The 11,955-nt window shown below is 41.0% G+C and overlaps 1 non-coding gene across 1 annotated transcript; it reads right to left on the reverse strand.

Moving 5' to 3' along the window:
• Window positions 1-2,317: 2,317 nt before the first annotated feature.
• On the reverse strand, window positions 2,318-2,422 carry LOC122496170. Its single transcript, XR_006300709.1, has one exon. It is a non-coding gene; the product is annotated as a U6 spliceosomal RNA (small nuclear RNA).
• Window positions 2,423-11,955: the final 9,533 nt, after the last annotated feature.

The raw sequence follows: 11,955 nt of genomic DNA on the forward strand, positions 1-11,955 counted from the left end.
CCTTTTTCATTACTGGGAGGAGTGTGGTTTATCATCATCTTTCCAGAATGAAACTTGGCAGTGTATATCAGGAAGCTTACAAGTATTTTTATGCCCTTTGACCTAGTAATCTACTTATAGGAGTTTCTATTGAAGAAATAAGCAAATATTCGTCTAGATTTATACAAAACATATTTAATAGAGGATCATTAACCATAGTATAAAACTGGAAATAACTTAATTTTCCAGAAATAGGATGAGTAGTCACTACCCGTTCCAGTTTCTATTACCATGTAAAAAACTGTCCCCCAACCGAGTGGCCTAAAATAAAAATATGTTATTACATCTCACGATTTTGTGTTCGAAGTGCACAGTTAGATTGTACTGTCTCTGCTCCATCATGTCTGAGGCTTCAGGGGGGGTTCACGTGAAAGCTAGGAGCTGAATGGAAGAGCTGGGCGTGTCTCTTTCTCTCTACAACATCTCCACGTACCTAGTTTGGGCTTCTCCACATCCGGGTGGGCTCAGCATAGCTGGCCATTCACGCGGCAACGCAAGAGTTCACTGCTGCGTTTTACAAGAGGAAAAAACCGGAAACTTCGGTTTCTCATGGCTTGCTTGGAATCTGGAAGAGCGTCTGTCACTTCCACCATATTCTCCTGGTCAAAGCAGTTAGAGAGCCTATCCATATTCATGGGGAGGGGACACAGGCCCTAACTTCTGGTGGAAGGAACGTCAAAGAATGTGTGTCAGTCTTCAAATTTTTGCATTTGACGATAAAATCGCAACCAGTTAAAAGTATTGCACTGCTAATTGTTGGAAAACAAAGAGGGTAATCATTCTGAATAATACGTCTTGGTTGTAATTATAAGAGAAATCAGCTGATTTCCAAGGAAATTCCAAAATAAGAAAAATACTTTGCATAATGGTGTGATCTCTGAACCAAAATAAAAATCTTCTATGGTAGCTCCTTTGAAGATGGGTGTGTATTTGCATGCGATGTTTTGAGAAGTTTATGCAAGTTGTGAACATTTTTATAGCTTTATTCTTGTGAATATCAGAAACAATTGAACTTCACATGACATCCAAGTCAAAAAGAAATTGGTGACACAAATTAGTTGCAGACAGGAGAAATGGTGACAGGTCTCTAGGGACATCTGCAGCCTAAAGATATGGGAAGAAATACAAAGATTCAGTAAAGGAAAAAACACCAAAAAAAAAAAATGATGAAAAAAGACAAAAGGGAAAAAGTTTGAAGCATATTTTAAGAAGAAAAAAATGTCAGGGGCTCCTGGCTCAGTTGTGTCCGACTTGGGCTCAGGTCGTGATTTTGCAGAGTTCAATCCCCGAGTTGGGTTCTGTGCTGACAGCACAGAGCCTGGCGGCCGCTTCAGATTTTGTGTTTCCCTCTCTCTCTGCCCCTCTCCCACTCGTGCTCTGTCTGTCTCTCCAAATAAATAAATAAATAAATAAATAAATAAATATTAAAAAGAAGAAGAAAAATATCAGCATTTACAAGGAAATAAGTGAGATTTGTAACTACTCGAAACTTGTGACACCACTATTTGGCATTTATTGAAGGTGACAAATTAAAGGCATTGCTTTTTCAGAGGTGTCTGTAGAAACAAAATGTTGAAGACAAGAAATATCGAAACAAACGGAGTCATGATTAGAGTAATGGTCAAGGAAATTATGGAATAGCAATGTATGAGAATATTATATGACCATAAGATTAAAAAATTGAAAGACTAAGAAAGACTGCATCATAAAGCTAATTGAAAATATATAATATGAAAGTGTCAGCATGCTAGAGTTAACATTTTGTGAAAAATACAAGTGGTAAAAACTGGTATCCGGCTCAGACACGAAAATCTAACAGGGTCTATGGATAGCTGTTCCTTGGTAGGTTTGCTTAGTGTTGCAAATCTTACATTATTATGTAAGGGAGTGGTAAACCACTGTTGCTAAATATAGGACAGCAGTGCTGGAAATTCAAAGACTCTTTATGTTTCCTTTTTTAAGGATCAAACGATTTATGTTTTTAAAGATTATTTTAAAATATAAGGAGAAAAGGGGGACGGAAAGCTGTATGCATACGAAATTATGAGATACCAGTTTTATAAACTCCTCCTCATCCTTCTGCAATTATGGTTTTGCCAACTACGGTAATATAGTCATAAACCAGCACTGATCTTTTTAAAGACGTGAGGTTCTGTTTAGTATCCTTACGCCCCAGAGCCGCACAATTATGGCCCTTCCTTTCCACGCAATGAGAAAGAAGGGCTGTTTCCTTTTTAATTTACTTTTTATTATTTATTTATTTATTCATTTATGTATTTTAAATATGGAACACTTCACGAACTTGTGTGTCACCCTTGAGCCGCGGCCATGCTAATCTTCTCTGTATCTTTCCAATTTTAGTGTATGTGCCGCCGAAGCGAGCCCAGGAAGAGCTGTTTACATGCTATTTCCGTAATGCATGGCCAGGGTTAAACCAGTTCCACAGAAAATGTACTTTTCATCATGATAACTTGTGAATACGAAAAATTACTTGAAGGCATTTTTTTTTCCCCCTTCTACCTTGGAAGAGCAAGTAAGGAAGAATGCAAGTATTAGTTGCCCCATTTTAATTCAGAAGCGTATTTAAGACGTGGGATCTGAGCGTCATGAAACTTGTAAATACTTGCCTCAGTAGACTATGTTCCAACAGACAGTGCAAAATCATGCCTGTCTCTTCCTTGACTCAGAGGGTAGTTAATGTCCCGTAATAGTGACAAGGACAAAGGTTGCAGGGCATGGATGAAAGGAATTTTACTAATAGTTCAGTTTCTAGGGACCCCAGAGATACAGTCCAACTGTAATTTAGGAGGTCTAGCAACAGTAAATTATTTGTTCAAGGGCTCAAAGCTATTCAGTGAGTCAGGGCTTTGGCTGTGCTATCAGGCGTCCCATCTGCTGCGTCAGGTCACCTTGGTCCACATCCCTGGCCCTCGCTCTGCCCAGTACCCTTGGTCCCGGAAGGTTGGTTGCCTGAGACTGTGCCCTGGAATCTCTGACTCCTCCCATCATTTCCATTTGTAAGTAACTTATGTCCCCACATCGTGATATCAAAATATTTTCTTGGAATATAAGGCTAATGTGTGTAGACTAGTCACCCTATCTTTTGTGTCCTAATATGGTGGTTCTGAACGTTTAGCATGCATCCCGGTCATCTTGAGGGCTTGGTGAAAGAGAGATGGCCAGGCCTCACTGCCAGGCCTTCTGATTCAGTAGATGTAAGGAGGTAGGAGGGTGGTGGGGCTGAGAGTTTGCATTTTTAACAAATTTTCACATAATGCTGATACTGCTGGTTAAGGGACTTTATCTTGAAAGCCAGGGCTCTTCTAAAACATTTTTGTGTCATTATGTTCATGGAAGATTTTGTGTTATCTATATACCGTAGGAATTATGGATGTTTCCTAATCCTTCCACACCCTTTTGCTGGATGCACCCTGAACTTATGAGCCCAGTCATAAGAAGACTGGCCAACCTTCACCTGGTGGCGTGTGTGGAGCTCCTGATGCTGAGATAAATCCTGCCTCTACTGTCCAGCACCTTTCATGTTTAGGCTAAAATTGCCCCCTCCAGAGATTGCTTAGCCCAATAGATTAGAAAATCCTTGGCACGATGTCATGATCTAATGAGATTACTCTTTAACCTTCAATTTCCAGTAACATTCTAAATGCTAGGGAACTATTAAAGCCACAGTGTAATCATAAAATGTATACTAATGATCTCTCAGGGACAAATGTATTTGGAGTAGGAGCCATTAGATAGAATAAGTATTCTAGATACATTGTTTTGATTCACTAAGAATTTGTGGTTTATCCTTCACATGGGTTTCTACATTCCTTTCCCCATATATCATTTTTTAAATGAAAAAAATCAGTATCACAGTATTGGATTTTCCAAAGAGTTCACAATTACCACCAGTAGTTAGATAATAGTATTTTGGATGTTCGAGAATTACTAGTAGAGGTCAGCTGAAGGGAAAAGAGAATAACTGAAAAACTAGCCAAATAAGAGCCTCACCTGAAGTACCCGCATCCTTTTTCTCTACTCTCGTCTCTGCTTTGGGATGAAGGTTGAGTTCTGGAAGAGCCTTAAAATATCTTGTGGCTAGGGGTGCCTGGGTGGCTCAGTCAGTTAAGTGGCCTTATCAGGTCATGATCTCACATCTTGTAGATTCGAGCCCGGCATCAGGCTCTGTGATGACAGCTCAGAGCCTGGAGCCTGGTTCAGATTCTGTCTCTGTCTCTCTCTCTCTCAAAAAATAAATAAACATTAAAAAATTAAAAAAAATCTTGTGGCTTCATCGAGATGATGTAAATAAGGCACATCCTAGCACGTATTAGAACTTCCGTATCTGCCCCACCACCCAACTCTACGATATTCTCCTTTGTGTGGAGTAAAGGCACGTGGCTAAAAGAAAAGTTATTCATGCATTCCACTTAGGCACATAGTTCCCTGCTGCCTGGCTAGCCTAGAAAGGAGTCTAATTTGCTGATGATCACAATTAGGAGAGAATGATCCATTACATTACCTTTAATGAGCTGCAGAAGGTCACTTGGTTATGGATGGTCCCGTGCAAAGGTTGTGGTTCAGGGTGATAGGAAATCCCTGACAACGTCTTCCTGACATTTGTGCAGTGGCCATAACAAAGGAAGGATTGCTAGTTTGTAGTCATTGGAATGCCTAAACTTCATTGCATCTTTCCATTTGGACAAGCTTTAGTGTTACTACCTCAAGTGCTTAATAATTTATATACAGAGCTTATGTAACTGGCAGTTATGATGCACAGCATTAACTTAGAAGTGGTCTCGTAGTTGAAGGGATGATAGAGTTTCCACATTTATTATATTTCCTCTCCCTTGATTTTAAGGGTACATTTAAACTTCTGCCAGTAAATTCAGGAGCTCTGAAAACCAATTAATGATTTAGTTAAAAAGTCTGCAGCAGAACGTATTAGACCGACTTGTCTCTGAGAGCGAGGAAGACATTTCTATGGGGAAATTTCCACTTTGAGACATATTAATATTTTTATTTGTATTAAAATTTTTTTGATGTTTATTTATTTTGGAGGGAGAGAGAGAGCGTGAGGGGGGAGGGGCAGGGAGAGGGAGACACAGAATCCGAAGCAGGCTCCAGGCTCTGAGCTGTCAGCACAGAGACTGATGCGGGGCTCGAACTCACGAACCGTGAGATCATGACCTGAGCAGAAGTCGGACACTCAACAGACTGAGCCACCCAGGTTCCCGTAGACACATGAATATTTTTAAACATCGATGAAATATAAGCCTTTCAAGAAGATGAAACAAGAGGAAGGCAAATGTAGAATATTTGCTTTATCATGCACTGAAGGGGTACTTAACTGATGATATGAACTTGGCTCTGTTGTATTATTCTAGTCGAGCAATAAATAGAACGTTGAGGTTTATACGGCATTCAGTAAACTGTAACAGAATGTGCTTGAAAGGCTTCTAATTTTTCAAAGACAAGTCGTTTATTTTGTAAAAGCAAATAAAAATGAAACTAGAAAAGCATGTCGTTTCTCAAACCGTACCTGTGGTGTAAGAAAGGTTATTGGATTAACTAAAGGCATTTTTGAACTCGTGACTGAAAACCCTAGCTTTCCTTATGCCCAAGTAGAAAATATCTGTATGTTTAAAACATGGATGGCTGGGGAATGTTCCAAGGGGAATGGTAGCAGGGGAAAAATAAGGTCCGAGTCTGGAAAGTGAGTCCATTCGGATGTCACTTCGATAAAGGCATAAATCCCTGAGAACCTCTCCGTTTAAGAGGATAAACATATCACAGGTGAAGAACACTCACCTAATGATTTCAAGCTCACAGCAATCTTCTCTACACCATTATCATAAATTGCTGGCTTGGCAAGGGAGACATAACTAAGGAATTCATTGTTTGAAGCAACTCTTTTGACAGAGTTTCTTTCCCGGTTCGTATTTATATGTGTGCGGCTGCCCCTATTTGTATCTTTGACAACGCAGCTTCATTTTCATTCAGCGTGGTTTTCTTATCATGGATATTTTACCATTGCACGTCCAGTTATTTTTCCTAAGTTCTGTCTACAAAGGGAAAACAGAATGTAGAGGTGCATGGTTTAAAAAAAAAAAGTTTGACTGGTTTGGGCACAGTCGCACGGTCTCCCTTCATGTGGGTACAAACACTTTAGCCAGGGCTAATTGTGGGCTAGTCACATCCTCAGAATTAAGTGTCTAATTGTTCCCACAATGGTCTTGGTCTAATTGTGGCTGCAATTAGCTACAGGTGCAATGTTTGCACCTGCAGCTAATAGAGGGCTTAAGCTACCCAAAACAAGTTGCCTGAGCAAAGTTAGGGCCCTTGCCTTCCAGGTCCCCAAACCCTTGAAGCAGCCTGTTTTTATCCCAAAGATACTGTTTCGCAAACATCCTTTATTGTGCTAGAACTTCCCTTGGTCTATCATCCTTTGCATTTTGTGTCACAGTGTATCATTTCTCCCCACGAGAACAGAGTAGATCTGGGCATGTATATATATATTTTTCACGGAAACAAAATCTTTGTTAAATAGTTCCTGAAAAGAACAGATGTTGCCCATTATCTGAGTGGAAAGCCTCGTTTCTGCAAAGAGCAGATCAAGGAGTAAAGAAAAGGGGTTTTTTTTGATGGCAAAGAGCCACGACTGGGGCACCAGCCATCAACGGCGCCCCTTCATTATCAATATAAATTTATATAAAATTTAGCAAGTGAAAACAAGACAGGGACTCGCATAAACATCTGGTTCACAACAGCAGTATTTTTGCCCATAGGCTCATTTTTAATAGCCCAGGTGTATTTGCTAATTTACAGTTAGTACCCGAGGAACGTAGCACCGACTCGCCAGGCACATTTTTCTGAATGAAGCAGACGATATTGAAGCAGTGGCTCGTGGGTCATTTATACCGTTTTAGCCACGGAAATTTTACTTTGTTTTCTTTTTCATCTCTCCCCGTGCCGCCTTCCCCGTCCCATTTCCTCTACTTGGAAGAGGGCTAATACGCCATCCTCATTGTTCTTCCTGGGAGTGCTGTACATCTGGGTCGGACTTCCTAATGAAATGGTGGCCTTTCTGATGAGTCCAGCTGGTCAGTGACATGGCGTGGCCCTGTTTTGAGATGAACGCAGCGTGGAGTCAAGGGAGAGAGACGGTCGGCGCTTCCTTAAAGGCTGGGCCGTGGGGAAGAAGGCCTCACAGAACAATTGGCCAAGGCGTGGCCCAATGATTAGCAGGTGCTGCCCTCTCTGCCCTTGGCTGTGTTTCCTGGCCAGCGAAGAAGCTTGTATCAACACGCTTGGAACGGATGAAGACATGGATGTTTCCCAATTGTTTGACTTCTAACCTTCCTGGGTGACCTGCATGTCACTAGCTGAGAGGCCACAGCAGAGCCCGGATGGGGCCTCCCGGCTTCTAGGGTGGATTGCCAACTAACGAATAAGGCCATTTGATGCCGGTCTCGAGGTTAGAAGTCAACAGTCAGGATTTTCACAACATCATCTCTTAAAGACGTTACTAAGTGGACACACATCATCCTTACAACTCCTGGAACTCAGAGAGGAAACCGTCTGACTTTGGAGCTGTTGCCAATGATGGCTTCAACGGGATTTTCGTAATATTCGAGTAGAGTGACACCAGAAATTTGTACAGATCCTCAAAAATCTTTGAAAGGCATTTAAGTAGTTGTGGCTGCATTTAAATCTTCTTGAAGAAGTAAATATATTTTATTATTTATTTATTTATTTTTAAGAGGTTTTCTCTTTAAATTATTTTTTTAACATTTTTTATTTATTTTTGAGACAGAGAGAGACAGAGCATGAACAGGGGAGGGGCAGAGAGAGAGGGAGACACAGAATCGGAAGCAGGCTCCAGGCTCTGAGCCATCAGCCCAGAGCCCGACGTGGAGCTCGAACCCACGGACCGTGAGATGGTGACCTGAGCTGAAGTCGGATGCTTAACCGAGTGAGCCACCCAGGTACCCCAGTAAATATCTTTTAAAGCATGACACTGAATTGGGATACGGGCACGGACACAGCTGATGCTATAACTTTCTCTTCAGAAGTAAATTAGTGTCATTTTTTATGGTAAGTGTCGTATATCTCTGTGATGCTCCATATTACATATATAACGTTAAACTTTATAACATAAATGGACACTTCCAAGGGATTCAGTGTGCTAGCAGTTTTAACATTATGTATTTTATGTATTAATTTCAAAATCTGGCCAACTCAATCCAAAAATGCTAGCTAAGTGCCTTAATCCTGCAAACTTTGATGAGTCCTGGGTTTTAATTCTGGCTTCCTATGGTGAGACAAGTAATTCTGCCAGATACATTTTCCATCCCTATAGCTAAAAGCACCACTAAGGGATTTTGCTTCTCTATGTATGAAATGTGAGTCCATGGGCTGATCTTCCTGAAGGAACACCAGGAGTTGGTGAAACCATTTATGTACCTTTGTGGTGCATTTATACACACTTTTCTCAGTTTGAAGAAATGTTGAAAAACTAGAGATGATCGTTATTAGTATCTAAACAATGATTAAAAAAGCTTTCTTTCTCCAGTGATAGCTTGGTAGCTCATATCTGGAATTTGCTGCTTAGGCTAAGACTTTCTAAAAAGTTCAAATCAATAGCTGTGACATCTTCAAGGATGCCAGTTTTCTTCTGATAATGTTCTCCTCATGTCATATTTTGGAAGAATACCATTACGATATTTAAAAAGTGAAGGGTATACTTTTCAATTGGCTATTATGTTCCCGTATTTCTAACTGTAGATACAGCAGATGTAGTGGACCCTGTGGAGTGCTGCCCAGATTCTCCCTTCAGGAACAAGGCTCTCATCCCCTCAGCTGCCGGGAGCGTTGGCATAGCTCATATGCCAACATAGGAGATCAAGACGTGGCCTAATTAGCCTAGTTTACTCTTAGCTGAGTCACTTCCTAGCAATCGCCCTCTGCCAAAGATGACTGCCTTCCCTAACACTGTCGTCTCTCTCTAGGGGCAGCACACATTCAGTGAGGGGGTGATGCAAGGGTAAAATGGCCTTACCCTTTTGCCTCATTGGAGACAAATCTGAAGGCCTATCCAGCTGCAGAGTTCTTTGGGGGACTGGCTGAGATCTTGGTTCCAACTTTTTTTTTCTTTAACTTTTTTTGCTACCAAGTCCTGCTCTCCTCATTCTTTTATCAGTTCTGAGAGTACTCCCGATAAAAATACTGGCCCCCAATTTTTAATTTGGAGGCTTGAGCTCTCAAGGAACTCAAAACAGCATAGGAACACAAAGTCCAAGAGAGTATACTATGCAGAAGACACTTCCTGAAACTTCCTTTCTCTTTTGCAAACACTGCGCTTTTACTGTGTGTGTGTGTGTGTGTGTGTGTGTGTGTGTGTGTGTGTGTTTTCCTTAAAGCCTGTATACTCAGGATCCACAGATGGGCCATTTTAGTAGAACTTCTGTTAATATATTTCTAAATCTTTTAGTGCTAAACCAAGCACCTAATACTAATTCTTTTAGGCTATTGCTAGGCCATGAGATTATCGCCCAGAACAGACTTGGAAACAGCATGCGTTGAGAGCTGAGGAGTTAATGGGGAAGACCATCTTAGTGAGCACACACTAAACCATCTGCAAAACTTCACATCTCAGAATGCAAGTGACCGGGTGACTGCACTTTCTAAACACAAAGGGAAATGTTTCAAAAGTCAGGCGCCAAGAATGATTTGTTTTGCACTTAGTAAATCCCTTACAAAGCAGTCAGATATATGGATTGATCTCCTGGAAGGTTTGCCCCTCTGTCATGAGTATGCGGATATATGGCCCTGGGGGATTCTTCCATTTCCTGGGAAGATAAATGGTAGATGGTATTACCAAAGCTTGGCATTTACAAGTTTTGGGGAGATAATCTGGGACTTTCTGAAGGCTAGTTTGGGGGATGTTATAAAGAGGTTACAAGGCAGAAATATGAAATAAAGATTGACAGAAGGCAGAGAGAAGAACAGGAAAGGATTTTTTTCCTAGTTTTTGGTCACACTGGCCCTCTCATTCTGTAATTCGGTCACTCGTTCATTTATTCATTCATCCATTCATTTAATATATGCTAAGCTGGGCTAAAAATATTAGATGTTCAGACTGGCACTCTTTTATAGGAGCATGTGCTGACAGTGCCTAAGTTTCAGAATCTGACCAGCTTAACTTAACAAAACGCAGATGTCTAAGTGCCTCATTCCTACAAATGTCTACCATCTCTCTATGAGTAAGACATTGGAAAGGTACAAATTTTGTGAAAACTGGTGGTGCCCTGGCAAGCTTTCTTGCAGGGAATATTTGACTTACAGTGGGCACTCAGTCAAGCACTATGACACAGCAAGAGAGCTTCAGGAGAGTAGTTTGCTAGACCATTTCTGAGCAGTACGGGTGGTGGAGGGCAGTACAGGGTGGGAGACCTACAGATTCAGGTATTGTTTTGGCAACCTCTCACCTGTGAACAGCTACATTGGTGTGCAAAGAAAGCAAATGTTGCCTTCACCCACAGTCAGGAGACTTTTGTGATTCATTTCTGTTGCCCTTACTTGGACTTTGGTGACCTCAGCAACTTCACTGTCATCCTTCAAGGTTCATTGTCATGGAGGCAGCGGTGGCAGTAGAAGTTCTGGAAAGCCATCAAATTTACTCACTGATCGCATCCACAGGACCTGCACTTTGTTAAACAATGCGCATAGAATAATGAGCAAGTCAGGTAAGTTTCCTGCTCTCCAGTGGAGATGATATGTTACTGTTGAAGAGAATTAGGTGAAGCAAGAACACGGGCCAGTGCATGGCTGTATACACATTTGCTTGTAGAGCTCTTGTCAGATTTTGTATGGGCACATTTTTTGCTACTTAGGACAGGGTTTGATAATGTCAGGGGAATTGCAGTTTGGTCGGGGCGGGGGAGGGATTACATTTTCGAGACAATATAGTAGCTCTGTGATATGTGTGAGGTACATGGCTCATATTGATATTTTGTGTTCTAAGTATAGAGAGAGGGATCTGTATGGACTTGTTGAAATTTGAAGCTTAATATCAGACCAGAAAGTTGGAGGGCATGGCCCAATAAATTATCTTTCGTTACATAGCAGGTGTCTCAGCACTTTGTGTATTGCCAATCTTGGGTGAGAAGTCACTGAAGACTATAGGACCATGAAATAAAGGCCATGGCTACTCTTGGCAACAGGGACCCCTGGGAGTAGATTTGTTGGTGTATTCTGGGAGAAGATGCACCCCTGTTGGTGTCCCAGGAACTGCCAAGAAACCATGTTTCCACTGGTAGGCAAGTTCAAAGGGTTAACTTTAACTAGGGGAGTCGTCACCACCTGAGGCATTTTTCATCAAATCGACCTGGCTTCGTAGAATTCTGTGAACTCCTTAACAGGCAAGAATCCTTCCTAAGGCTCTTTGGGACATTGCCCTTGAGTTGAAGAGAAAAAGGTTATAAGTGCCTCTACCAATATTCCAAGACCAAGGTAGTATTGCTGATAGAACTATGGTCCTGTACAAAACTACATAAACATTATTGTGACACTTTATGCACCATTTTTTTAAAAAGGATATTTACATTTGTTCTATTTATGAGTTAACGAATTTGTTCTATTCACTGTTAGCCTATTACTTATACCTACTCTTTAGGAGGCTTGTATAAAGATAGCTGATAGATTCATAAAGTTTTTAAAATACTGTGTATTATTGGTTGTTGAATATAATCTCCAGGGAACCTTGGTTTATAAGCTTATGAGTTACATGAGACAGCGCATGCTACTTAAGTAGTCAATTTGTATTCTTTGATGAGAATGATTTTTGACTTTGATGGCTTGACATATAAATAGGAGGAGGTATTATTATTAATCCTTTCCCCATAAGGATCCTTC

The sequence above is a fragment of the Prionailurus bengalensis genome, chromosome F2 (genome assembly GCF_016509475.1).
Source record: "Prionailurus bengalensis isolate Pbe53 chromosome F2, Fcat_Pben_1.1_paternal_pri, whole genome shotgun sequence".
Classification (NCBI taxonomy): Eukaryota; Metazoa; Chordata; class Mammalia; order Carnivora; family Felidae; genus Prionailurus; species Prionailurus bengalensis.